Genomic DNA, 23642 nt, shown 5'->3' with positions numbered 1-23642 from the left:
GCCTCGCACTTTATTCTGTCATAGCGTACGCTCCCGTGCGCAGGTTCTGATCCCCCACCCTTCACACAGGCATAACTTTTGATCCGGAAGGAGTTACGGGACCCACAGATTATCACCGCGAAGCTCTCGCCGAGCCCCACGTTCTGAGCTACGTGTACAGCCCGTGGCTACTCCGGGAAGCAAAAAGAGGCCGTTCGAGCCATTTCGAATACTTTTAGTTCGCAGCTACTGTTTTTTGGCACGTTTGAGATTGTGGGACCCGCTCGTCACCGGCTCGTGGAGTTTGTCGTACTTTTTGTCCTCGTGCTCGACAACAGCTAATCGAGTGTCGGACCACATCAAGACCAACTGAACGGAAAAAAAAAATGAACGCACTCGCAAAAAAAGGGATGCAACACAAGGACTTCCCAAGGGGTCACCCATCCTAGTAGTACTCTCGCCCAAGCACGCATAACTTCGGAGTTCTGATGGGATTCGGTGCATTAGTGCTGGTATGATCGCACCCATCAATAGCCTCGCACTTTATTCATTCATAGCGTACGCTCCCGTGCGCAGGTTCTGATCCCCCACCCTTCACACAGGCATAACATTTGATCCGGAAGGAGTTACGGGACCCACAGCATATCACCGCGAAGCTCTCGCCGAGCCCCACGTTCTGAGCTACGTGTACAGCCCGTGGCTACTCCGGGAAGCAAAAAGAGGCCGTTTCGAGCCATTTCGAACACTTTTAGTTCGCAGCTACTGTTTTCCGGCACGTTTAAGATTGTGGGACCCGCTCGTCACCGGCTCGGGGAGATTGTCGTACTTTTTGTCCTCGTACTCGACAACAGCTAATCGAGTGTCGGACCACATCAAGACCAACTGAACGCAAAAAAAAAAATGAACGCACTCGCAAAAAAAGGGGTGCAACACGAGGACTTCCCAGGGGGTCACCCATCCTAGTACTACTCTCGCCCAAGCACGCTTAACTTCGGAGTTCTGATGGGATCCGGTGCATTAGTGCTGGTATGATCGCACCGATCAATAGCCTCGCACTTTATTCTTTCATAGCGTACGCTCCCGTGCGCAGGTTCTGATCCCCCACCCTTCACACAGGCATAACTTTTGATCCTGAAGGAGTTACGGGACCCACAGCATATCACCGCGAAGCTCTCGCCGAGCCCCACGTTCTGAGCTACGTGTACAGCCCGTGGCTACTCCGGGAAGCAAACAGAGGCCGTTTCGAGCCATTTCGAACACTTTTAGTTCGCAGCTACTGTTTTCCGGCACGTTTAAGATTGTGGGACCCGCTCGTCACCGGCTCGGGGAGATTGTCGTACTTTTTGTCCTCGTACTCGACAACAGCTAATCGAGTGTCGGACCACATCAAGACCAACTGAACGGAAAAAAAAAATGAACGCACTCGCAAAAAAAGGGGTGCAACACGAGGACTTCCCAGGGGGTCACCCATCCTAGTACTACTCTCGCCCAAGCACGCTTAACCTCGGAGTTCTGATGGGATCCGATGCATTAGTGCTGGTATGATCGCACCCATCAATAGCCTCGCACTTTATTCTGTCATAGCGTACGCTCCCGTGCGCAGGTTCTGATCCCCCACCCTTCACACAGGCATAACTTTTGATCCGGAAGGAGTTACGGGACCCACAGAATATCACCGCGAAGCTCTCGCCGAGCCCCACGTTCTGAGCTACGTGTACAGCCCGTGGCTACTCCGGGAAGCAAAAAGAGGCCGTTTCGAGCCATTTCGAATACTTTTAGTTCGCAGCTACTGTTTTTCGGCACGTTTGAGATTGTGGGACCCGCTCGTCACCGGCTCGTGGAGTTTGTCGTACTTTTTGTCCTCGTGCTCGACAACAGCTAATCGAGTGTCGGACCACATCAAGACCAACTGAACGGAAAAAAAAAATGAACGCACTCGCAAAAAAAGGGATGCAACACAAGGACTTCCCAAGGGGTCACCCATCCTAGTAGTACTCTCGCCCAAGCACGCATAACTTCGGAGTTCTGATGGGATTCGGTGCATTAGTGCTGGTATGATCGCACCCATCAATAGCCTCGCACTTTATTCTTTCATAGCGTACGCTCCCGTGCGCAGGTTCTGATCCCCCACCCTTCACATAGGCATAACTTTTGATCCGGAAGGAGTTACGGGACCCACAGCATATCACCGCGAAGCTCTCGCCGAGCCCCACGTTCTGAGCTACGTGTACAGCCCGTGGCTACTCCGGGAAGCAAAAAGAGGCCGTTTCGAGCCATTTCGAACACTTTTAGTTCGCAGCTACTGTTTTTCGGCACGTTTGAGATTGTGGGACCCGCTCGTCACCGGCTCGTGGAGTTTGTCGTACTTTTTGTCCTCGTGCTCGACAACAGCTAATCGAGTGTCGGACCACATCAAGACCAACTGAACGGAAAAAAAAAATGAACGCACTCGCAAAAAAAGGGATGCAACACAAGGACTTCCCAAGGGGTCACCCATCCTAGTAGTACTCTCGCCCAAGCACGCATAACTTCGGAGTTCTGATGGGATTCGGTGCATTAGTGCTGGTATGATCGCACCCATCAATAGCCTCGCACTTTATTCATTCATAGCGTACGCTCCCGTGCGCAGGTTCTGATCCCCCACCCTTCACACAGGCATAACTTTTGATCCGGAAGGAGTTACGGGACCCACAGCATATCACCGCGAAGCTCTCGCCGAGCCCCACGTTCTGAGCTACGTGTACAGCCCGTGGCTACTCCGGGAAGCAAAAAGAGGCCGTTTCGAGCCATTTCGAACACTTTTAGTTCGCAGCTACTGTTTTCCGGCACGTTTAAGATTGTGGGACCCGCTCGTCACCGGCTCGGGGAGATTGTCATACTTTTTGTCCTCGTACTCGACAACAGCTAATCGAGTGTCGGACCACATCAAGACCAACTGAACGCAAAAAAAAAAATGAACGCACTCGCAAAAAAAGGGGTGCAACACGAGGACTTCCCAGGGGGTCACCCATCCTAGTACTACTCTCGCCCAAGCACGCTTAACTTCGGAGTTCTGATGGGATCCGGTGCATTAGTGCTGGTATGATCGCACCGATCAATAGCCTCGCACTTTATTCTTTCATAGCGTACGCTCCCGTGCGCAGGTTCTGATCCCCCACCCTTCACACAGGCATAACTTTTGATCCTGAAGGAGTTACGGGACCCACAGCATATCACCGCGAAGCTCTCGCCGAGCCCCACGTTCTGAGCTACGTGTACAGCCCGTGGCTACTCCGGGAAGCAAACAGAGGCCGTTTCGAGCCATTTCGAACACTTTTAGTTCGCAGCTACTGTTTTCCGGCACGTTTAAGATTGTGGGACCCGCTCGTCACCGGCTCGGGGAGATTGTCGTACTTTTTGTCCTCGTACTCGACAACAGCTAATCGAGTGTCGGACCACATCAAGACCAACTGAACGGAAAAAAAAAATGAACGCACTCGCAAAAAAAGGGGTGCAACACGAGGACTTCCCAGGGGGTCACCCATCCTAGTACTACTCTCGCCCAAGCACGCTTAACCTCGGAGTTCTGATGGGATCCGATGCATTAGTGCTGGTATGATCGCACCCATCAATAGCCTCGCACTTTATTCTGTCATAGCGTACGCTCCCGTGCGCAGGTTCTGATCCCCCACCCTTCACACAGGCATAACTTTTGATCCGGAAGGAGTTACGGGACCCACAGAATATCACCGCGAAGCTCTCGCCGAGCCCCACGTTCTGAGCTACGTGTACAGCCCGTGGCTACTCCGGGAAGCAAAAAGAGGCCGTTTCGAGCCATTTCGAATACTTTTAGTTCGCAGCTACTGTTTTTCGGCACGTTTGAGATTGTGGGACCCGCTCGTCACCGGCTCGTGGAGTTTGTCGTACTTTTTGTCCTCGTGCTCGACAACAGCTAATCGAGTGTCGGACCACATCAAGACCAACTGAACGGAAAAAAAAAATGAACGCACTCGCAAAAAAAGGGATGCAACACAAGGACTTCCCAAGGGGTCACCCATCCTAGTAGTACTCTCGCCCAAGCACGCATAACTTCGGAGTTCTGATGGGATTCGGTGCATTAGTGCTGGTATGATCGCACCCATCAATAGCCTCGCACTTTATTCTTTCATAGCGTACGCTCCCGTGCGCAGGTTCTGATCCCCCACCCTTCACATAGGCATAACTTTTGATCCGGAAGGAGTTACGGGACCCACAGCATATCACCGCGAAGCTCTCGCCGAGCCCCACGTTCTGAGCTACGTGTACAGCCCGTGGCTACTCCGGGAAGCAAAAAGAGGCCGTTTCGAGCCATTTCGAACACTTTTAGTTCGTAGCTACTGTTTTTCGGCACGTTTGAGATTGTGGGACCCGCTCGTCACCGGCTCGTGGAGTTTGTCGTACTTTTTGTCCTCGTGCTCGACAACAGCTAATCGAGTGTCGGACCACATCAAGACCAACTGAACGGAAAAAAAAAATGAACGCACTCGCAAAAAAAGGGATGCAACACAAGGACTTCCCAAGGGGTCACCCATCCTAGTAGTACTCTCGCCCAAGCACGCATAACTTCGGAGTTCTGATGGGATTCGGTGCATTAGTGCTGGTATGATCGCACCCATCAATAGCCTCGCACTTTATTCATTCATAGCGTACGCTCCCGTGCGCAGGTTCTGATCCCCCACCCTTCACACAGGCATAACTTTTGATCCGGAAGGAGTTACGGGACCCACAGCATATCACCGCGAAGCTCTCGCCGAGCCCCACGTTCTGAGCTACGTGTACAGCCCGTGGCTACTCCGGGAAGCAAAAAGAGGCCGTTTCGAGCCATTTCGAACACTTTTAGTTCGCAGCTACTGTTTTCCGGCACGTTTAAGATTGTGGGACCCGCTCGTCACCGGCTCGGGGAGATTGTCATACTTTTTGTCCTCGTACTCGACAACAGCTAATCGAGTGTCGGACCACATCAAGACCAACTGAACGCAAAAAAAAAAATGAACGCACTCGCAAAAAAAGGGGTGCAACACGAGGACTTCCCAGGGGGTCACCCATCCTAGTACTACTCTCGCCCAAGCACGCTTAACTTCGGAGTTCTGATGGGATCCGGTGCATTAGTGCTGGTATGATCGCACCGATCAATAGCCTCGCACTTTATTCTTTCATAGCGTACGCTCCCGTGCGCAGGTTCTGATCCCCCACCCTTCACACAGGCATAACTTTTGATCCTGAAGGAGTTACGGGACCCACAGCATATCACCGCGAAGCTCTCGCCGAGCCCCACGTTCTGAGCTACGTGTACAGCCCGTGGCTACTCCGGGAAGCAAACCGAGGCCGTTTCGAGCCATTTCGAACACTTTTAGTTCGCAGCTACTGTTTTCCGGCACGTTTAAGATTGTGGGACCCGCTCGTCACCGGCTCGGGGAGATTGTCGTACTTTTTGTCCTCGTACTCGACAACAGCTAATCGAGTGTCGGACCACATCAAGACCAACTGAACGGAAAAAAAAAATGAACGCACTCGCAAAAAAAGGGGTGCAACACGAGGACTTCCCAGGGGGTCACCCATCCTAGTACTACTCTCGCCCAAGCACGCTTAACCTCGGAGTTCTGATGGGATCCGATGCATTAGTGCTGGTATGATCGCACCCATCAATAGCCTCGCACTTTATTCTGTCATAGCGTACGCTCCCGTGCGCAGGTTCTGATCCCCCACCCTTCACACAGGCATAACTTTTGATCCGGAAGGAGTTACGGGACCCACAGAATATCACCGCGAAGCTCTCGCCGAGCCCCACGTTCTGAGCTACGTGTACAGCCCGTGGCTACTCCGGGAAGCAAAAAGAGGCCGTTTCGAGCCATTTCGAATACTTTTAGTTCGCAGCTACTGTTTTTCGGCACGTTTGAGATTGTGGGACCCGCTCGTCACCGGCTCGTGGAGTTTGTCGTACTTTTTGTCCTCGTGCTCGACAACAGCTAATCGAGTGTCGGACCACATCAAGACCAACTGAACGGAAAAAAAAAATGAACGCACTCGCAAAAAAAGGGATGCAACACAAGGACTTCCCAAGGGGTCACCCATCCTAGTAGTACACTCGCCCAAGCACGCATAACTTCGGAGTTCTGATGGGATTCGGTGCATTAGTGCTGGTATGATCGCACCCATCAATAGCCTCGCACTTTATTCTTTCATAGCGTACGCTCCCGTGCGCAGGTTCTGATCCCCCACCCTTCACACAGGCATAACTTTTGATCCGGAAGGAGTTACGGGACCCACAGCATATCACCGCGAAGCTCTCGCCGAGCCCCACGTTCTGAGCTACGTGTACAGCCCGTGGCTACTCCGGGAAGCAAAAAGAGGCCGTTTCGAGCCATTTCGAACACTTTTAGTTCGCAGCTACTGTTTTCCGGCACGTTTAAGATTGTGGGACCCGCTCGTCACCGGCTCGGGGAGATTGTCGTACTTTTTGTCCTCGTACTCGACAACAGCTAATCGAGTGTCGGACCACATCAAGACCAACTGAACGCAAAAAAAAAAATGAACGCACTCGCAAAAAAAGGGGTGCAACACGAGGACTTCCCAGGGGGTCACCCATCCTAGTACTACTCTCGCCCAAGCACGCTTAACTTCGGAGTTCTGATGGGATCCGGTGCATTAGTGCTGGTATGATCGCACCGATCAATAGCCTCGCACTTTATTCTTTCATAGCGTACGCTCCCGTGCGCAGGTTCTGATCCCCACCCTTCACACAGGCATAACTTTTGATCCTGAAGGAGTTACGGGACCCACAGCATATCACCGCGAAGCTCTCGCCGAGCCCCACGTTCTGAGCTACGTGTACAGCCCGTGGCTACTCCGGAAAGCAAAAAGTGGCCGTTTCGAGCCATTTCGAACACTTTTAGTTCGCAGCTACTGTTTTTCGGCACGTTTAAGATTGTGGGACCCGCTCGTCACCGGCTCGTGGAGATTGTCGTACTTTTTGTCCTCGTACTCGACAACAGCTAATCGAGTGTCGGACCACATCAAGACCAACTGAACGGAAAAAAAAAATGAACGCACTCGCAAAAAAAGGGGTGCAACACGAGGACTTCCCAGGGGGTCACCCATCCTAGTACTACTCTCGCCCAAGCACGCTTAACCTCGGAGTTCTGATGGGATCCGATGCATTAGTGCTGGTATGATCGCACCCATCAATAGCCTCGCACTTTATTCTGTCATAGCGTACGCTCCCGTGCGCAGGTTCTGATCCCCCACCCTTCACACAGGCATAACTTTTGATCCGGAAGGAGTTACGGGACCCACAGAATATCACCGCGAAGCTCTCGCCGAGCCCCACGTTCTGAGCTACGTGTACAGCCCGTGGCTACTCCGGGAAGCAAAAAGAGGCCGTTTCGAGCCATTTCGAATACTTTTAGTTCGCAGCTACTGTTTTTCGGCACGTTTGAGATTGTGGGACCCGCTCGTCACCGGCTCGTGGAGTTTGTCGTACTTTTTGTCCTCGTGCTCGACAACAGCTAATCGAGTGTCGGACCACATCAAGACCAACTGAACGGAAAAAAAAAATGAACGCACTCGCAAAAAAAGGGATGCAACACAAGGACTTCCCAAGGGGTCACCCATCCTAGTAGTACTCTCGCCCAAGCACGCATAACTTCGGAGTTCTGATGGGATTCGGTGCATTAGTGCTGGTATGATCGCACCCATCAATAGCCTCGCACTTTATTCTTTCATAGCGTACGCTCCCGTGCGCAGGTTCTGATCCCCCACCCTTCACATAGGCATAACTTTTGATCCGGAAGGAGTTACGGGACCCACAGCATATCACCGCGAAGCTCTCGCCGAGCCCCACGTTCTGAGCTACGTGTACAGCCCGTGGCTACTCCGGGAAGCAAAAAGAGGCCGTTTCGAGCCATTTCGAACACTTTTAGTTCGCAGCTACTGTTTTTCGGCACGTTTGAGATTGTGGGACCCGCTCGTCACCGGCTCGTGGAGTTTGTCGTACTTTTTGTCCTCGTGCTCGACAACAGCTAATCGAGTGTCGGACCACATCAAGACCAACTGAACGGAAAAAAAAAATGAACGCACTCGCAAAAAAAGGGATGCAACACAAGGACTTCCCAAGGGGTCACCCATCCTAGTAGTACTCTCGCCCAAGCACGCATAACTTCGGAGTTCTGATGGGATTCGGTGCATTAGTGCTGGTATGATCGCACCCATCAATAGCCTCGCACTTTATTCATTCATAGCGTACGCTCCCGTGCGCAGGTTCTGATCCCCCACCCTTCACACAGGCATAACTTTTGATCCGGAAGGAGTTACGGGACCCACAGCATATCACCGCGAAGCTCTCGCCGAGCCCCACGTTCTGAGCTACGTGTACAGCCCGTGGCTACTCCGGGAAGCAAAAAGAGGCCGTTTCGAGCCATTTCGAACACTTTTAGTTCGCAGCTACTGTTTTCCGGCACGTTTAAGATTGTGGGACCCGCTCGTCACCGGCTCGGGGAGATTGTCATACTTTTTGTCCTCGTACTCGACAACAGCTAATCGAGTGTCGGACCACATCAAGACCAACTGAACGCAAAAAAAAAAATGAACGCACTCGCAAAAAAAGGGGTGCAACACGAGGACTTCCCAGGGGGTCACCCATCCTAGTACTACTCTCGCCCAAGCACGCTTAACTTCGGAGTTCTGATGGGATCCGGTGCATTAGTGCTGGTATGATCGCACCGATCAATAGCCTCGCACTTTATTCTTTCATAGCGTACGCTCCCGTGCGCAGGTTCTGATCCCCCACCCTTCACACAGGCATAACTTTTGATCCTGAAGGAGTTACGGGACCCACAGCATATCACCGCGAAGCTCTCGCCGAGCCCCACGTTCTGAGCTACGTGTACAGCCCGTGGCTACTCCGGGAAGCAAACCGAGGCCGTTTCGAGCCATTTCGAACACTTTTAGTTCGCAGCTACTGTTTTCCGGCACGTTTAAGATTGTGGGACCCGCTCGTCACCGGCTCGGGGAGATTGTCGTACTTTTTGTCCTCGTACTCGACAACAGCTAATCGAGTGTCGGACCACATCAAGACCAACTGAACGGAAAAAAAAAATGAACGCACTCGCAAAAAAAGGGGTGCAACACGAGGACTTCCCAGGGGGTCACCCATCCTAGTACTACTCTCGCCCAAGCACGCTTAACCTCGGAGTTCTGATGGGATCCGATGCATTAGTGCTGGTATGATCGCACCCATCAATAGCCTCGCACTTTATTCTGTCATAGCGTACGCTCCCGTGCGCAGGTTCTGATCCCCCACCCTTCACACAGGCATAACTTTTGATCCGGAAGGAGTTACGGGACCCACAGAATATCACCGCGAAGCTCTCGCCGAGCCCCACGTTCTGAGCTACGTGTACAGCCCGTGGCTACTCCGGGAAGCAAAAAGAGGCCGTTTCGAGCCATTTCGAATACTTTTAGTTCGCAGCTACTGTTTTTCGGCACGTTTGAGATTGTGGGACCCGCTCGTCACCGGCTCGTGGAGTTTGTCGTACTTTTTGTCCTCGTGCTCAACAACAGCTAATCGAGTGTCGGACCACATCAAGACCAACTGAACGGAAAAAAAAAATGAACGCACTCGCAAAAAAAGGGATGCAACACAAGGACTTCCCAAGGGGTCACCCATCCTAGTAGTACTCTCGCCCAAGCACGCATAACTTCGGAGTTCTGATGGGATTCGGTGCATTAGTGCTGGTATGATCGCACCCATCAATAGCCTCGCACTTTATTCTTTCATAGCGTACGCTCCCGTGCGCAGGTTCTGATCCCCCACCCTTCACATAGGCATAACTTTTGATCCGGAAGGAGTTACGGGACCCACAGCATATCACCGCGAAGCTCTCGCCGAGCCCCACGTTCTGAGCTACGTGTACAGCCCGTGGCTACTCCGGGAAGCAAAAAGAGGCCGTTTCGAGCCATTTCGAACACTTTTAGTTCGCAGCTACTGTTTTTCGGCACGTTTGAGATTGTGGGACCCGCTCGTCACCGGCTCGTGGAGTTTGTCGTACTTTTTGTCCTCGTGCTCGACAACAGCTAATCGAGTGTCGGACCACATCAAGACCAACTGAACGGAAAAAAAAAATGAACGCACTCGCAAAAAAAGGGATGCAACACAAGGACTTCCCAAGGGGTCACCCATCCTAGTAGTACTCTCGCCCAAGCACGCATAACTTCGGAGTTCTGATGGGATTCGGTGCATTAGTGCTGGTATGATCGCACCCATCAATAGCCTCGCACTTTATTCATTCATAGCGTACGCTCCCGTGCGCAGGTTCTGATCCCCCACCCTTCACACAGGCATAACTTTTGATCCGGAAGGAGTTACGGGACCCACAGCATATCACCGCGAAGCTCTCGCCGAGCCCCACGTTCTGAGCTACGTGTACAGCCCGTGGCTACTCCGGGAAGCAAAAAGAGGCCGTTTCGAGCCATTTCGAACACTTTTAGTTCGCAGCTACTGTTTTCCGGCACGTTTAAGATTGTGGGACCCGCTCGTCACCGGCTCGGGGAGATTGTCATACTTTTTGTCCTCGTACTCGACAACAGCTAATCGAGTGTCGGACCACATCAAGACCAACTGAACGCAAAAAAAAAGAATGAACGCACTCGCAAAAAAAGGGGTGCAACACGAGGACTTCCCAGGGGGTCACCCATCCTAGTACTACTCTCGCCCAAGCACGCTTAACTTCGGAGTTCTGATGGGATCCGGTGCATTAGTGCTGGTATGATCGCACCGATCAATAGCCTCGCACTTTATTCTTTCATAGCGTACGCTCCCGTGCGCAGGTTCTGATCCCCCACCCTTCACACAGGCATAACTTTTGATCCTGAAGGAGTTACGGGACCCACAGCATATCACCGCGAAGCTCTCGCCGAGCCCCACGTTCTGAGCTACGTGTACAGCCCGTGGCTACTCCGGGAAGCAAACCGAGGCCGTTTCGAGCCATTTCGAACACTTTTAGTTCGCAGCTACTGTTTTCCGGCACGTTTAAGATTGTGGGACCCGCTCGTCACCGGCTCGGGGAGATTGTCGTACTTTTTGTCCTCGTACTCGACAACAGCTAATCGAGTGTCGGACCACATCAAGACCAACTGAACGGAAAAAAAAAATGAACGCACTCGCAAAAAAAGGGGTGCAACACGAGGACTTCCCAGGGGGTCACCCATCCTAGTACTACTCTCGCCCAAGCACGCTTAACCTCGGAGTTCTGATGGGATCCGATGCATTAGTGCTGGTATGATCGCACCCATCAATAGCCTCGCACTTTATTCTGTCATAGCGTACGCTCCCGTGCGCAGGTTCTGATCCCCCACCCTTCACACAGGCATAACTTTTGATCCGGAAGGAGTTACGGGACCCACAGAATATCACCGCGAAGCTCTCGCCGAGCCCCACGTTCTGAGCTACGTGTACAGCCCGTGGCTACTCCGGGAAGCAAAAAGAGGCCGTTTCGAGCCATTTCGAATACTTTTAGTTCGCAGCTACTGTTTTTCGGCACGTTTGAGATTGTGGGACCCGCTCGTCACCGGCTCGTGGAGTTTGTCGTACTTTTTGTCCTCGTGCTCGACAACAGCTAATCGAGTGTCGGACCACATCAAGACCAACTGAACGGAAAAAAAAAATGAACGCACTCGCAAAAAAAGGGATGCAACACAAGGACTTCCCAAGGGGTCACCCATCCTAGTAGTACACTCGCCCAAGCACGCATAACTTCGGAGTTCTGATGGGATTCGGTGCATTAGTGCTGGTATGATCGCACCCATCAATAGCCTCGCACTTTATTCTTTCATAGCGTACGCTCCCGTGCGCAGGTTCTGATCCCCCACCCTTCACACAGGCATAACTTTTGATCCGGAAGGAGTTACGGGACCCACAGCATATCACCGCGAAGCTCTCGCCGAGCCCCACGTTCTGAGCTACGTGTACAGCCCGTGGCTACTCCGGGAAGCAAAAAGAGGCCGTTTCGAGCCATTTCGAACACTTTTAGTTCGCAGCTACTGTTTTCCGGCACGTTTAAGATTGTGGGACCCGCTCGTCACCGGCTCGGGGAGATTGTCATACTTTTTGTCCTCGTACTCGACAACAGCTAATCGAGTGTCGGACCACATCAAGACCAACTGAACGCAAAAAAAAAAATGAACGCACTCGCAAAAAAAGGGGTGCAACACGAGGACTTCCCAGGGGGTCACCCATCCTAGTACTACTCTCGCCCAAGCACGCTTAACTTCGGAGTTCTGATGGGATCCGGTGCATTAGTGCTGGTATGATCGCACCGATCAATAGCCTCGCACTTTATTCTTTCATAGCGTACGCTCCCGTGCGCAGGTTCTGATCCCCCACCCTTCACACAGGCATAACTTTTGATCCTGAAGGAGTTACGGGACCCACAGCATATCACCGCGAAGCTCTCGCCGAGCCCCACGTTCTGAGCTACGTGTACAGCCCGTGGCTACTCCGGGAAGCAAACCGAGGCCGTTTCGAGCCATTTCGAACACTTTTAGTTCGCAGCTACTGTTTTCCGGCACGTTTAAGATTGTGGGACCCGCTCGTCACCGGCTCGGGGAGATTGTCGTACTTTTTGTCCTCGTACTCGACAACAGCTAATCGAGTGTCGGACCACATCAAGACCAACTGAACGGAAAAAAAAAATGAACGCACTCGCAAAAAAAGGGGTGCAACACGAGGACTTCCCAGGGGGTCACCCATCCTAGTACTACTCTCGCCCAAGCACGCTTAACCTCGGAGTTCTGATGGGATCCGATGCATTAGTGCTGGTATGATCGCACCCATCAATAGCCTCGCACTTTATTCTGTCATAGCGTACGCTCCCGTGCGCAGGTTCTGATCCCCCACCCTTCACACAGGCATAACTTTTGATCCGGAAGGAGTTACGGGACCCACAGAATATCACCGCGAAGCTCTCGCCGAGCCCCACGTTCTGAGCTACGTGTACAGCCCGTGGCTACTCCGGGAAGCAAAAAGAGGCCGTTTCGAGCCATTTCGAATACTTTTAGTTCGCAGCTACTGTTTTTCGGCACGTTTGAGATTGTGGGACCCGCTCGTCACCGGCTCGTGGAGTTTGTCGTACTTTTTGTCCTCGTGCTCGACAACAGCTAATCGAGTGTCGGACCACATCAAGACCAACTGAACGGAAAAAAAAAATGAACGCACTCGCAAAAAAAGGGATGCAACACAAGGACTTCCCAAGGGGTCACCCATCCTAGTAGTACACTCGCCCAAGCACGCATAACTTCGGAGTTCTGATGGGATTCGGTGCATTAGTGCTGGTATGATCGCACCCATCAATAGCCTCGCACTTTATTCTTTCATAGCGTACGCTCCCGTGCGCAGGTTCTGATCCCCCACCCTTCACACAGGCATAACTTTTGATCCGGAAGGAGTTACGGGACCCACAGCATATCACCGCGAAGCTCTCGCCGAGCCCCACGTTCTGAGCTACGTGTACAGCCCGTGGCTACTCCGGGAAGCAAAAAGAGGCCGTTTCGAGCCATTTCGAACACTTTTAGTTCGCAGCTACTGTTTTCCGGCACGTTTAAGATTGTGGGACCCGCTCGTCACCGGCTCGGGGAGATTGTCGTACTTTTTGTCCTCGTACTCGACAACAGCTAATCGAGTGTCGGACCACATCAAGACCAACTGAACGGAAAAAAAAAATGAACGCACTCGCAAAAAAAGGGGTGCAACACGAGGACTTCCCAGGGGGTCACCCATCCTAGTACTACTCTCGCCCAAGCACGCTTAACCTCGGAGTTCTGATGGGATCCGATGCATTAGTGCTGGTATGATCGCACCCATCAATAGCCTCGCACTTTATTCTGTCATAGCGTACGCTCCCGTGCGCAGGTTCTGATCCCCCACCCTTCACACAGGCATAACTTTTGATCCGGAAGGAGTTACGGGACCCACAGAATATCACCGCGAAGCTCTCGCCGAGCCCCACGTTCTGAGCTACGTGTACAGCCCGTGGCTACTCCGGGAAGCAAAAAGAGGCCGTTTCGAGCCATTTCGAATACTTTTAGTTCGCAGCTACTGTTTTTCGGCACGTTTGAGATTGTGGGACCCGCTCGTCACCGGCTCGTGGAGTTTGTCGTACTTTTTGTCCTCGTGCTCGACAACAGCTAATCGAGTGTCGGACCACATCAAGACCAACTGAACGGAAAAAAAAAATGAACGCACTCGCAAAAAAAGGGATGCAACACAAGGACTTCCCAAGGGGTCACCCATCCTAGTAGTACACTCGCCCAAGCACGCATAACTTCGGAGTTCTGATGGGATTCGGTGCATTAGTGCTGGTATGATCGCACCCATCAATAGCCTCGCACTTTATTCTTTCATAGCGTACGCTCCCGTGCGCAGGTTCTGATCCCCCACCCTTCACACAGGCATAACTTTTGATCCGGAAGGAGTTACGGGACCCACAGCATATCACCGCGAAGCTCTCGCCGAGCCCCACGTTCTGAGCTACGTGTACAGCCCGTGGCTACTCCGGGAAGCAAAAAGAGGCCGTTTCGAGCCATTTCGAACACTTTTAGTTCGCAGCTACTGTTTTCCGGCACGTTTAAGATTGTGGGACCCGCTCGTCACCGGCTCGGGGAGATTGTCGTACTTTTTGTCCTCGTACTCGACAACAGCTAATCGAGTGTCGGACCACATCAAGACCAACTGAACGCAAAAAAAAAAATGAACGCACTCGCAAAAAAAGGGGTGCAACACGAGGACTTCCCAGGGGGTCACCCATCCTAGTACTACTCTCGCCCAAGCACGCTTAACTTCGGAGTTCTGATGGGATCCGGTGCATTAGTGCTGGTATGATCGCACCGATCAATAGCCTCGCACTTTATTCTTTCATAGCGTACGCTCCCGTGCGCAGGTTCTGATCCCCACCCTTCACACAGGCATAACTTTTGATCCTGAAGGAGTTACGGGACCCACAGCATATCACCGCGAAGCTCTCGCCGAGCCCCACGTTCTGAGCTACGTGTACAGCCCGTGGCTACTCCGGAAAGCAAAAAGTGGCCGTTTCGAGCCATTTCGAACACTTTTAGTTCGCAGCTACTGTTTTTCGGCACGTTTAAGATTGTGGGACCCGCTCGTCACCGGCTCGTGGAGATTGTCGTACTTTTTGTCCTCGTACTCGACAACAGCTAATCGAGTGTCGGACCACATCAAGACCAACTGAACGGAAAAAAAAAATGAACGCACTCGCAAAAAAAGGGATGCAACACAAGGACTTCCCAGGGGGTCACCCATCCTAGTAGTACTCTCGCCCAAGCACGCTTAACTTCGGAGTTCTGATGGGATCCGGTGCATTAGTGCTGGTATGATCGCACCCATCAATAGCCTCGCACTTTATTCTGTCATAGCGTACGCTCCCGTGCGCAGGTTCTGATCCCCCACCCTTCACACAGGCATAACTTTTGATCCGGAAGGAGTTACGGGACCCACAGCATATCACCGCGAAGCTCTCGCTGAGCCCCACGTTCTGAGCTACGTGTACAGCCCGTGGCTACTCCGGAAAGCAAAAAGTGGCCGTTTCGAGCCATTTCGAACACTTTTAGTTCGCAGCTACTGTTTTTCGGCACGTTTAAGATTGTGGGACCCGCTCGTCACCGGCTCGTGGAGATTTTCGTACTTTTTGTCCTCGTACTCGACAACAGCTAATCGAGTGTCGGACCACATCAAGACCAACTGAACGGAAAAAAAAAAATGAACGCACTCGCAAAAAAAGGGATGCAACACAAGGACTTCCCAGGGGGTCACCCATCCTAGTAGTACTCTCGCCCAAGCACGCTTAACTTCGGAGTTCTGATGGGATCCGGTGCATTAGTGCTGGTATGATCGCACCGATCAATAGCCTCGCACTTTATTCTTTCATAGCGTACGCTCCCGTGCGCAGGTTCTGATCCCCCACCCTTCACACAGGCATAACTTTTGATCCTGAAGGAGTTACGGGACCCACAGCATATCACCGCGAAGCTCTCGCCGAGCCCCACGTTCTGAGCTAAGTGTACAGCCCGTGGCTACTCCGGAAAGCAAAAAGTGGCCGTTTCGAGCCATTTCGAACACTTTTAGTTCGCAGCTACTGTTTTTCGGCACGTTTAAGATTGTGGGACCCGCTCGTCACCGGCTCGTGGAGTTTGTCGTACTTTTTATCCTCGTACTCGACAACAGCTAATCGAGTGTCGGACCACATCAAGACCAACTGAACGGAAAAAAAAAATGAACGCACTCGCAAAAAAAGGGGTGCAACACGAGGACTTCCCAGGGGGTCACCCATCCTAGTACTACTCTCGCCCAAGCACGCTTAACTTCGGAGTTCTGATGGGATCCGGTGCATTAGTGCTGGTATGATCGCACCGATCAATAGCCTCGCACTTTATTCTTTCATAGCGTACGCTCCCGTGCGCAGGTTCTGATCCCCCACCCTTCACACAGGCATAACTTTTGATCCTGAAGGAGTTACGGGACCCACAGCATATCACCGCGAAGCTCTCGCTGAGCCCCACGTTCTGAGCTACGTGTACAGCCCGTGGCTACTCCGGAAAGCAAAAAGTGGCCGTTTCGAGCCATTTCGAACACTTTTAGTTCGCAGCTACTGTTTTTCGGCACGTTTAAGATTGTGGGACCCGCTCGTCACCGGCTCGTGGAGATTTTCGTACTTTTTGTCCTCGTACTCGACAACAGCTAATCGAGTGTCGGACCACATCAAGACCAACTGAACGGAAAAAAAAAAATGAACGCACTCGCAAAAAAAGGGATGCAACACAAGGACTTCCCAGGGGTTCACCCATCCTAGTAGTACTCTCGCCCAAGCACGCTTAACTTCGGAGTTCTGATGGGATCCGGTGCATTAGTGCTGGTATGATCGCACCGATCAATAGCCTCGCACTTTATTCTTTCATAGCGTACGCTCCCGTGCGCAGGTTCTGATCCCCCACCCTTCACACAGGCATAACTTTTGATCCTGAAGGAGTTACGGGACCCACAGCATATCACCGCGAAGCTCTCGCCGAGCCCCACGTTCTGAGCTAAGTGTACAGCCCGTGGCTACTCCGGGAAGCAAAAAGAGGCCGTTTCGAGCCATTTCGAACACTTTTAGTTCGCAGCTACTGTTTTCCGGCACGTTTAAGATTGTGGGACCCGCTCGTCACCGGCTCGGGGAGATTGTCGTACTTTTTGTCCTCGTACTCGACAACAGCTAATCGAGTGTCGGACCACATCAAGACCAACTGAACGGAAAAAAAAAATGAACGCACTCGCAAAGAAAGGGGTGCAACACGAGGACTTCCCAGGGGGTCACCCATCCTAGTACTACTCTCGCCCAAGCACGCTTAATTTCGGAGTTCTGATGGGATCCGGTGCATTAGTGCTGGTATGATCGCACCCATCAATAGCCTCGCACTTTATTCTGTCATATCGTACGCTCCCGTGCGCAGGTTCTGATCCTCCACCCTTCACACAGGCATAACTTTTGATCCGGAAGGAGTTACGGGACCCACAGCATATCACCGCGAAGCTCTCGTCGAGCCCCACGTTCTGAGCTACGGGTACAGCCTGTGGCTACTCCGGGAAGCAAAAAGTGGCCGTTTCGAGCCTTTTCGAACACTTTTAGTTCGCAGCTACTGTTTTTCAGCACGTTTAAGATTGTGGGACCCGCTCGTCACCGGCTCGTGGAGTTTGTCGTACTTTTTGTCCTCGTACTCGACAACAGCTAATCGAGTGTCGGACCACATCAAGACCAACTGAACGGAAAAAAAAAATGAACGCACTCGCAAAAAAAGGGATGCAACACAAGGACTTCCCAGGGGGTCACCCATCCTAGTAGTACTCTCGCCCAAGCACGCATAACTTCGGAGTTCTGATGGGATTCGGTGCATTAGTGCTGGTATGATCGCACCCATCAATAGCCTCGCACTTTATTCTTTCATAGCGTACGCTCCCGTGCGCAGGTTCTGATCCCCCACCCTTCACACAGGCATAACTTTTGATCCGGAAGGAGTTACGGGACCCACAGCATATCACCGCGAAGCTCTCGTCGAGCCCCACGTTCTGAGCTACGGGTACAGCCTGTGGCTACTCCGGGAAGCAAAAAGTGGCCGTTTCGAGCCATTTCGAACACTTTTAGTTCGCAGCTACTGTTTTTCGGCACGTTTAAGATTGTGGGACCCGCTCGTCACCGGCTCGTGGAGATTGTCGTACTTTTTGTCCTCGTACTCGACAACAGCTAATCGAGTGTCGGACCACATCAAGACCAACTGAACGGAAAAAAAAAATGAACGCACTCGCAAAAAAAGGGGTGCAACACGAGGACTTCCCAGGGGGTCACCCATCCTAGTACTACTCTCGCCCAAGCACGCTTAACTTCGGAGTTCTGATGGGATCTGGTGCATTAGTGCTGGTATGATCGCACCCATCAATAGCCCCGCACTTTATTCTTTCATAGCGTACGCTCCCATGCGCAGGTTCTGATCCCCCACCCTCCAGACGGGTATAACTTTTGATCGGGAAGGAGTTACGGGACCCACAGCATATCACCGCGAAACTCTCGTCGAGCCCCACGTTCTGAGCTACGGGTACAGCCTGTGGCTACTCCGGGAAGCAAAAAGAGGCCGTTTCGAGCCATTTCGAACACTTTTAGTTCGCAGCTACTGTTTTTCGGCACGTTTAAGATTGTGGGACCCGCTCGTCACCGGCTCGTGGAGATTGTCGTACTTTTTGTCCTCGTACTCGACAACAGCTAATCGAGTGTCGGACCACATCAAGACCAACTGAACGGAAAAAAAAAATGAACGCACTCGCAAAAAAAGGGATGCAACACAAGGACTTCCCAGGGGGTCACCCATCCTAGTAGTACTCTCGCCCAAGCACGCATAACTTCGGAGTTCTGATGGGATTCGGTGCATTAGTGCTGGTATGATCGCACCCATCAATAGCCTCGCCCTTTATTCTTTCATAGCGTACGCTCCCGTGCGCAGGTTCTGATCCCCCACCCTTCACACAGGCATAACTTTTGATCCGGAAGGAGTTACGGGACCCACAGCATATCACCGCGAAGCTCTCGTCGAGCCCCACGTTCTGAGCTACGGGTACAGCCTGTGGCTACTCCGGGAAGCAAAAAGTGGCCGTTTCGAGCCATTTCGAACACTTTTAGTTCGCAGCTACTGTTTTTCGGCACGTTTAAGATTGTGGGACCCGCTCGTCACCGGCTCGTGGAGATTGTCGTACTTTTTGTCCTCGTACTCGACAACAGCTAATCGAGTGTCGGACCACATCAAGACCAACTGAACGGAAAAAAAAAATGAACGCACTCGCAAAAAAAGGGGTGCAACACGAGGACTTCCCAGGGGGTCACCCATCCTAGTACTACTCTCGCCCAAGCACGCTTAACTTCGGAGTTCTGATGGGATCTGGTGCATTAGTGCTGGTATGATCGCACCCATCAATAGCCCCGCACTTTATTCTTTCATAGCGTACGCTCCCATGCGCAGGTTCTGATCCCCCACCCTCCAGACGGGTATAACTTTTGATCGGGAAGGAGTTACGGGACCCACAGCATATCACCGCGAAACTCTCGTCGAGCCCCACGTTCTGAGCTACGGGTACAGCCTGTGGCTACTCCGGGAAGCAAAAAGAGGCCGTTTCGAGCCATTTCGAACACTTTTAGTTCGCAGCTACTGTTTTTCGGCACGTTTAAGATTGTGGGACCCGCTCGTCACCGGCTCGTGGAGATTGTCGTACTTTTTGTCCTCGTACTCGACAACAGCTAATCGAGTGTCGGACCACATCAAGACCAACTGAACGGAAAAAAAAAATGAACGCACTCGCAAAAAAAGGGATGCAACACAAGGACTTCCCAGGGGGTCACCCATCCTAGTAGTACTCTCGCCCAAGCACGCATAACTTCGGAGTTCTGATGGGATCCGGTGCATTAGTGCTGGTATGATCGCACCCATCAATAGCCTCGCACTTTATTCTTTCATAGCGTACGCTCCCGTGCGCAGGTTCTGATCCCCCACCCTTCACACAGGCATAACTTTTGATCCTGAAGGAGTTACGGGACCCACAGCATATCACCGCGAAGCTCTCGCCGAGCCCCACGTTCTGAGCTAAGTGTACAGCCCGTGGCTACTCCGGGAAGCAAACAGAGGCCGTTTCGAGCCATTTCGAAAACTTTTAGTTCGCAGCTACTGCTTTCCGGCACGTTTAAGATTGTGGGACCCGCTCGTCACCGGCTCGGGGAGATTGTCGTACTTTTTGTCCTCGTACTCGACAACAGCTAATCGAGTGTCGGACCACATCAAGACCAACTGAACGGATAAAAAAAATGAACGCACTCGCAAAAAAAGGGGTGCTACACGAGGACTTCCCAGGGGGTCACCCATCCTAGAACTACTCTCGCCCAAGCACGCTTAACCTCGGAGTTCTGATGGGATCCGGTGCATTAGTGCTGGTATGATCGCACCCATCAATAGCCTCGCACTTTATTCTGTCATAGCGTACGCTCCCGTGCGCAGGTTCTGATCCCCCACCCTTCACACAGGCATAACTTTTGATCCGGAAGGAGTTACGGGACCCACAGCATATCACCGCGAAGCTCTCGCCGAGCCCCACGTTCTGAGCTACGTGTACAGCCCGTGGCTACTCCGGGAAGCAAAAAGAGGCCGTTCCGAGCCATTTCGAACACTTTTAGTTCGCAGCTACTGTTTTTTCGGCACGTTTAAGATTGTGGGACCCGCTCGTCACCGGCTCGTGGAGTTTGTCGTACTTTTTGTCCTCGTGCTCGACAACAGCTAATCGAGTGTCGGACCACATCAAGACCAACTGAACGGAAAAAAAAAATGAACGCACTCGCAAAAAAAGGGATGCAACACAAGGACTTCCTAGGGGGTCACCCATCCTAGTAGTACTCTCGCCCAAGCACGCATAACTTCGGAGTTCTGATGGGATTCAGTGCATTAGTGCTGGTATGATCGCACCCATCAATAGCCTCGCACTTTATTCTTTCATAGCGTACGCTCCCGTGCGCAGGTTCTGATCCCCCACCCTTCACACAGGCATAACTTTTGATCCGGAAGGAGTTACGGGACCCACAGCATATCACCGCGAAGCTCTCGCCGAGCCCCACGTTCTGAGCTACGTGTACAGCCCGTGGCTACTCCGGGAAGCAAAAAGAGGCCGTTCCGAGCCATTTCGAACACTTTTAGTTCGCAGCTACTGTTTTTTCGGCACGTTTAAGATTGTGGGACCCGCTCGTCACCGGCTCGTGGAGTTTGTCGTACTTTTTGTCCTCGTGCTCGACAACAGCTAATCGAGTGTCGGACCACATCAAGACCAACTGAACGGAAAAAAAAAATGAACGCACTCGCAAAAAAAGGGATGCAACACAAGGACTTCCTAGGGGGTCACCCATCCTAGTAGTACTCTCGCCCAAGCACGCATAACTTCGGAGTTCTGATGGGATTCAGTGCATTAGTGCTGGTATGATCGCACCCATCAATAGCCTCGCACTTTATTCTTTCATAGCGTACGCTCCCGTGCGCAGGTTCTGATCCCCCACCCTTCACACAGGCATAACTTTTGATCCGGAAGGAGTTACGGGACCCACAGCATATCACCGCGAAGCTCTCGTCGAGCCCCACGTTCTGAGCTACGGGTACAGCCTGTGGCTACTCCGGGAAGCAAAAAGTGGCCGTTTCGAGCCATTTCGAACACTTTTAGTTCGCAGCTACTGTTTTTCGGCACGTTTAAGATTGTGGGACCCGCTCGTCACCGGCTCGTGGAGATTGTCGTACTTTTTGTCCTCGTACTCGACAACAGCTAATCGAGTGTCGGACCACATCAAGACCAACTGAACGGAAAAAAAAAATGAACGCACTCGCAAAAAAAGGGGTGCAACACGAGGACTTCCCAGGGGGTCACCCATCCTAGTACTACTCTCGCCCAAGCACGCTTAACTTCGGAGTTCTGATGGGATCTGGTGCATTAGTGCTGGTATGATCGCACCCATCAATAGCCCCGCACTTTATTCTTTCATAGCGTACGCTCCCATGCGCAGGTTCTGATCCCCCACCCTCCAGACGGGTATAACTTTTGATCGGGAAGGAGTTACGGGACCCACAGCATATCACCGCGAAACTCTCGTCGAGCCCCACGTTCTGAGCTACGGGTACAGCCTGTGGCTACTCCGGGAAGCAAAAAGAGGCCGTTTCGAGCCATTTCGAACACTTTTAGTTCGCAGCTACTGTTTTTCGGCACGTTTAAGATTGTGGGACCCGCTCGTCACCGGCTCGTGGAGATTGTCGTACTTTTTGTCCTCGTACTCGACAACAGCTAATCGAGTGTCGGACCACATCAAGACCAACTGAACGGAAAAAAAAAATGAACGCACTCGCAAAAAAAGGGATGCAACACAAGGACTTCCTAGGGGGTCACCCATCCTAGTAGTACTCTCGCCCAAGCACGCATAACTTCGGAGTTCTGATGGGATTCAGTGCATTAGTGCTGGTATGATCGCACCCATCAATAGCCTCGCACTTTATTCTTTCATAGCGTACGCTCCCGTGCGCAGGTTCTGATCCCCCACCCTTCACACAGGCATAACTTTTGATCCGGAAGGAGTTACGGGACCCACAGCATATCACCGCGAAGCTCTCGCCGAGCCCCACGTTCTGAGCTACGTGTACAGCCCGTGGCTACTCCGGGAAGCAAAAAGAGGCCGTTCCGAGCCATTTCGAACACTTTTAGTTCGCAGCTACTGTTTTTTCGGCACGTTTAAGATTGTGGGACCCGCTCGTCACCGGCTCGTGGAGTTTGTCGTACTTTTTGTCCTCGTGCTCGACAACAGCTAATCGAGTGTCGGACCACATCAAGACCAACTGAACGGAAAAAAAAAATGAACGCACTCGCAAAGAAAGGGGTGCAACACGAGGACTTCCCAGGGGGTCACCCATCCTAGTAGTACTCTCGCCCAAGCACGCTTAAATTCGGAGTTCTGATGGGATCCGGTGCATTAGTGCTGGTATGATCGCACCGATCAATAGCCTCGCACTTTATTCTTTCATAGCGTACGCTCCCGTGCGCAGGTTCTGATCCCCCACCCTTCACACAGGCATAACTTTTGATCCTGCAGGAGTTACGGGACCCACAGCATATCACCGCGAAGCTCTCGCCGAGCCCCACTTTCTGAGCTAAGTGTACAGCCCGTGGCTACTCCGGGAAGCAAAAAGAGGCCGTTTCGAGCCATTTCGAACACTTTTAGTTCGCAGCTACTGTTTTCCGGCACGTTTAAGATTGTGGGACCCGCTCGTCACCGGCTTGGGGAGATTGTCGTACTTTTTGTCCTCGTACTCGACAACAGCTAATCGAGTGTCGGACCACATCAAGACCAACTGAACGGAAAAAAAAAATGAACGCACTCGCAAAGAAAGGGGTGCAACACGAGGACTTCCCAGGGGGTCACCCATCCTAGAACTACTCTCGCCCAAGCACGCTTAACCTCGGAGTTCTGATGGGATCCGGTGCATTAGTGCTGGTATGATCGCACCCATCAATAGCCTCGCACTTTATTCTGTCATAGCGTACGCTC

At 52.2% G+C, this 23642-nt stretch overlaps 27 non-coding genes and 19 pseudogenes across 27 annotated transcripts; all 46 read right to left on the bottom strand.

Moving 5' to 3' along the window:
• Positions 1 to 386: 386 nt before the first annotated feature.
• Positions 387 to 505, bottom strand: LOC148925321 (5S ribosomal RNA; annotated as a pseudogene).
• A 395-nt stretch (positions 506 to 900) lies between these two features.
• LOC148925320 (5S ribosomal RNA) lies at positions 901 to 1019 on the bottom strand. The gene has a single exon (XR_016131869.1). It is a non-coding gene; the product is annotated as a 5S ribosomal RNA (ribosomal RNA).
• Positions 1020 to 1413: 394 nt separating this feature from the next.
• LOC148925319 (5S ribosomal RNA) lies at positions 1414 to 1532 on the bottom strand. The gene has a single exon (XR_016131088.1). It is a non-coding gene; the product is annotated as a 5S ribosomal RNA (ribosomal RNA).
• Positions 1533 to 1926: 394 nt separating this feature from the next.
• LOC148925318 (5S ribosomal RNA) lies at positions 1927 to 2045 on the bottom strand (annotated as a pseudogene).
• A 394-nt stretch (positions 2046 to 2439) lies between these two features.
• LOC148925317 (5S ribosomal RNA) lies at positions 2440 to 2558 on the bottom strand (annotated as a pseudogene).
• A 395-nt stretch (positions 2559 to 2953) lies between these two features.
• LOC148925316 (5S ribosomal RNA) lies at positions 2954 to 3072 on the bottom strand. Its single transcript, XR_016131868.1, has one exon. It is a non-coding gene; the product is annotated as a 5S ribosomal RNA (ribosomal RNA).
• Positions 3073 to 3466: 394 nt separating this feature from the next.
• LOC148925315 (5S ribosomal RNA) lies at positions 3467 to 3585 on the bottom strand. The gene has a single exon (XR_016131086.1). It is a non-coding gene; the product is annotated as a 5S ribosomal RNA (ribosomal RNA).
• A 394-nt stretch (positions 3586 to 3979) lies between these two features.
• On the bottom strand, positions 3980 to 4098 carry LOC148925314 (5S ribosomal RNA; annotated as a pseudogene).
• A 394-nt stretch (positions 4099 to 4492) lies between these two features.
• Positions 4493 to 4611, bottom strand: LOC148925313 (5S ribosomal RNA; annotated as a pseudogene).
• A 395-nt stretch (positions 4612 to 5006) lies between these two features.
• Positions 5007 to 5125, bottom strand: LOC148925312 (5S ribosomal RNA). The gene has a single exon (XR_016131867.1). It is a non-coding gene; the product is annotated as a 5S ribosomal RNA (ribosomal RNA).
• A 394-nt stretch (positions 5126 to 5519) lies between these two features.
• LOC148925311 (5S ribosomal RNA) lies at positions 5520 to 5638 on the bottom strand. The gene has a single exon (XR_016131085.1). It is a non-coding gene; the product is annotated as a 5S ribosomal RNA (ribosomal RNA).
• A 394-nt stretch (positions 5639 to 6032) lies between these two features.
• Positions 6033 to 6151, bottom strand: LOC148925310 (5S ribosomal RNA; annotated as a pseudogene).
• A 395-nt stretch (positions 6152 to 6546) lies between these two features.
• Positions 6547 to 6665, bottom strand: LOC148925309 (5S ribosomal RNA). The gene has a single exon (XR_016131866.1). It is a non-coding gene; the product is annotated as a 5S ribosomal RNA (ribosomal RNA).
• Positions 6666 to 7058: 393 nt separating this feature from the next.
• On the bottom strand, positions 7059 to 7177 carry LOC148925308 (5S ribosomal RNA). The gene has a single exon (XR_016131084.1). It is a non-coding gene; the product is annotated as a 5S ribosomal RNA (ribosomal RNA).
• Positions 7178 to 7571: 394 nt separating this feature from the next.
• LOC148925307 (5S ribosomal RNA) lies at positions 7572 to 7690 on the bottom strand (annotated as a pseudogene).
• A 394-nt stretch (positions 7691 to 8084) lies between these two features.
• Positions 8085 to 8203, bottom strand: LOC148925306 (5S ribosomal RNA; annotated as a pseudogene).
• A 395-nt stretch (positions 8204 to 8598) lies between these two features.
• LOC148925305 (5S ribosomal RNA) lies at positions 8599 to 8717 on the bottom strand. Its single transcript, XR_016131865.1, has one exon. It is a non-coding gene; the product is annotated as a 5S ribosomal RNA (ribosomal RNA).
• Positions 8718 to 9111: 394 nt separating this feature from the next.
• LOC148925304 (5S ribosomal RNA) lies at positions 9112 to 9230 on the bottom strand. The gene has a single exon (XR_016131083.1). It is a non-coding gene; the product is annotated as a 5S ribosomal RNA (ribosomal RNA).
• A 394-nt stretch (positions 9231 to 9624) lies between these two features.
• On the bottom strand, positions 9625 to 9743 carry LOC148925303 (5S ribosomal RNA; annotated as a pseudogene).
• A 394-nt stretch (positions 9744 to 10137) lies between these two features.
• Positions 10138 to 10256, bottom strand: LOC148925302 (5S ribosomal RNA; annotated as a pseudogene).
• A 396-nt stretch (positions 10257 to 10652) lies between these two features.
• Positions 10653 to 10771, bottom strand: LOC148925301 (5S ribosomal RNA). The gene has a single exon (XR_016131864.1). It is a non-coding gene; the product is annotated as a 5S ribosomal RNA (ribosomal RNA).
• Positions 10772 to 11165: 394 nt separating this feature from the next.
• LOC148925300 (5S ribosomal RNA) lies at positions 11166 to 11284 on the bottom strand. Its single transcript, XR_016131082.1, has one exon. It is a non-coding gene; the product is annotated as a 5S ribosomal RNA (ribosomal RNA).
• A 394-nt stretch (positions 11285 to 11678) lies between these two features.
• On the bottom strand, positions 11679 to 11797 carry LOC148925299 (5S ribosomal RNA; annotated as a pseudogene).
• A 395-nt stretch (positions 11798 to 12192) lies between these two features.
• On the bottom strand, positions 12193 to 12311 carry LOC148925298 (5S ribosomal RNA). Its single transcript, XR_016131863.1, has one exon. It is a non-coding gene; the product is annotated as a 5S ribosomal RNA (ribosomal RNA).
• Positions 12312 to 12705: 394 nt separating this feature from the next.
• Positions 12706 to 12824, bottom strand: LOC148925297 (5S ribosomal RNA). The gene has a single exon (XR_016131081.1). It is a non-coding gene; the product is annotated as a 5S ribosomal RNA (ribosomal RNA).
• Positions 12825 to 13218: 394 nt separating this feature from the next.
• On the bottom strand, positions 13219 to 13337 carry LOC148925296 (5S ribosomal RNA; annotated as a pseudogene).
• Positions 13338 to 13731: 394 nt separating this feature from the next.
• LOC148925295 (5S ribosomal RNA) lies at positions 13732 to 13850 on the bottom strand. Its single transcript, XR_016131080.1, has one exon. It is a non-coding gene; the product is annotated as a 5S ribosomal RNA (ribosomal RNA).
• A 394-nt stretch (positions 13851 to 14244) lies between these two features.
• On the bottom strand, positions 14245 to 14363 carry LOC148925294 (5S ribosomal RNA; annotated as a pseudogene).
• A 395-nt stretch (positions 14364 to 14758) lies between these two features.
• LOC148925293 (5S ribosomal RNA) lies at positions 14759 to 14877 on the bottom strand. Its single transcript, XR_016131862.1, has one exon. It is a non-coding gene; the product is annotated as a 5S ribosomal RNA (ribosomal RNA).
• A 393-nt stretch (positions 14878 to 15270) lies between these two features.
• On the bottom strand, positions 15271 to 15389 carry LOC148925292 (5S ribosomal RNA). Its single transcript, XR_016131307.1, has one exon. It is a non-coding gene; the product is annotated as a 5S ribosomal RNA (ribosomal RNA).
• A 395-nt stretch (positions 15390 to 15784) lies between these two features.
• Positions 15785 to 15903, bottom strand: LOC148925291 (5S ribosomal RNA). The gene has a single exon (XR_016131613.1). It is a non-coding gene; the product is annotated as a 5S ribosomal RNA (ribosomal RNA).
• A 394-nt stretch (positions 15904 to 16297) lies between these two features.
• On the bottom strand, positions 16298 to 16416 carry LOC148925290 (5S ribosomal RNA). Its single transcript, XR_016131861.1, has one exon. It is a non-coding gene; the product is annotated as a 5S ribosomal RNA (ribosomal RNA).
• Positions 16417 to 16811: 395 nt separating this feature from the next.
• LOC148925289 (5S ribosomal RNA) lies at positions 16812 to 16930 on the bottom strand (annotated as a pseudogene).
• Positions 16931 to 17324: 394 nt separating this feature from the next.
• On the bottom strand, positions 17325 to 17443 carry LOC148925288 (5S ribosomal RNA). Its single transcript, XR_016132041.1, has one exon. It is a non-coding gene; the product is annotated as a 5S ribosomal RNA (ribosomal RNA).
• A 394-nt stretch (positions 17444 to 17837) lies between these two features.
• LOC148925287 (5S ribosomal RNA) lies at positions 17838 to 17956 on the bottom strand (annotated as a pseudogene).
• Positions 17957 to 18350: 394 nt separating this feature from the next.
• Positions 18351 to 18469, bottom strand: LOC148925286 (5S ribosomal RNA). Its single transcript, XR_016131859.1, has one exon. It is a non-coding gene; the product is annotated as a 5S ribosomal RNA (ribosomal RNA).
• A 394-nt stretch (positions 18470 to 18863) lies between these two features.
• On the bottom strand, positions 18864 to 18982 carry LOC148925285 (5S ribosomal RNA; annotated as a pseudogene).
• Positions 18983 to 19376: 394 nt separating this feature from the next.
• On the bottom strand, positions 19377 to 19495 carry LOC148925284 (5S ribosomal RNA). Its single transcript, XR_016131858.1, has one exon. It is a non-coding gene; the product is annotated as a 5S ribosomal RNA (ribosomal RNA).
• A 394-nt stretch (positions 19496 to 19889) lies between these two features.
• LOC148925283 (5S ribosomal RNA) lies at positions 19890 to 20008 on the bottom strand. The gene has a single exon (XR_016131758.1). It is a non-coding gene; the product is annotated as a 5S ribosomal RNA (ribosomal RNA).
• Positions 20009 to 20402: 394 nt separating this feature from the next.
• Positions 20403 to 20521, bottom strand: LOC148925282 (5S ribosomal RNA). The gene has a single exon (XR_016131624.1). It is a non-coding gene; the product is annotated as a 5S ribosomal RNA (ribosomal RNA).
• A 395-nt stretch (positions 20522 to 20916) lies between these two features.
• On the bottom strand, positions 20917 to 21035 carry LOC148925281 (5S ribosomal RNA; annotated as a pseudogene).
• A 395-nt stretch (positions 21036 to 21430) lies between these two features.
• LOC148925280 (5S ribosomal RNA) lies at positions 21431 to 21549 on the bottom strand (annotated as a pseudogene).
• Positions 21550 to 21943: 394 nt separating this feature from the next.
• Positions 21944 to 22062, bottom strand: LOC148925279 (5S ribosomal RNA). Its single transcript, XR_016131857.1, has one exon. It is a non-coding gene; the product is annotated as a 5S ribosomal RNA (ribosomal RNA).
• Positions 22063 to 22456: 394 nt separating this feature from the next.
• On the bottom strand, positions 22457 to 22575 carry LOC148925278 (5S ribosomal RNA; annotated as a pseudogene).
• Positions 22576 to 22970: 395 nt separating this feature from the next.
• On the bottom strand, positions 22971 to 23089 carry LOC148925277 (5S ribosomal RNA). Its single transcript, XR_016131763.1, has one exon. It is a non-coding gene; the product is annotated as a 5S ribosomal RNA (ribosomal RNA).
• Positions 23090 to 23483: 394 nt separating this feature from the next.
• LOC148925276 (5S ribosomal RNA) lies at positions 23484 to 23602 on the bottom strand. The gene has a single exon (XR_016131176.1). It is a non-coding gene; the product is annotated as a 5S ribosomal RNA (ribosomal RNA).
• Positions 23603 to 23642: the final 40 nt, after the last annotated feature.

Source organism: Salvia hispanica, chromosome 5 (assembly GCF_029641045.1).
Source record: "Salvia hispanica isolate PSC_SH4W2 chromosome 5, Shi_PSC_v1, whole genome shotgun sequence".
Lineage (NCBI taxonomy): Eukaryota > Viridiplantae > Streptophyta > Magnoliopsida > Lamiales > Lamiaceae > Salvia > Salvia hispanica.
This window is presented reverse-complemented; position numbering and strand designations above follow the sequence as displayed.